Here is a 766-nt window from a genome sequence, read left to right on the forward strand (position 1 = left end):
ATATATATATATGTGTGTGTGTGTGTGTATGTGTATGCATGTATGTATGCTATATATATGTATGTATGTATGTGTATGTATATATATATGTATGTATATGTACGTATGCTATATATATGTATGTATGTATATGTATGTATATATATGTATGTATATATATATGTATGTATATGTATGTATATATATGTATGTATATGTATATACATATGTGTATATATATATGTATATTATGTATACATATACGTATATCATGTATATATATGTATGTATATATATATATATGTATATATGTATGTGTATATATATATGTATATATGCATGTATATATGCATATATATATGTATGTATATATGCGTATGTATATATATATATATATGTATATATATGTCACTGATCACTTACTATTTATGACTTTTGGACTTTTATTCATGTGTATTTTGCATGTATATGTGTGTGTACGTATGTATATGCATGTGTGTGTGTATATGCGTATATGTGTGCCTCTACGTGATTATATTTGTATGTGTGTGCATCTGTATGTACGCATGTGTTTATTTCCATGTGTATGCGAGGTGGAGGGGGCTCCCGTAAGCCGTGGTGAAGTCAACCCCTCTAGGAGAAGCAAATCTCTGAGTTAAAAAACATGAAGCAGGAGACCAGTACCCGCATTAAGCTGATCTGCAGTTCGACTTGTTGCTGGCTATCTTGCTCTTGCTTGTTGCTGGATGGCAACATTTTGAACCTAGAGAGAGATTTAGCTGTCGTA

This window comes from Euprymna scolopes, chromosome 16, assembly GCF_053919585.1.
Source record: "Euprymna scolopes isolate OS-2025 chromosome 16, ASM5391958v1, whole genome shotgun sequence".
NCBI lineage: Eukaryota > Metazoa > Mollusca > Cephalopoda > Sepiida > Sepiolidae > Euprymna > Euprymna scolopes.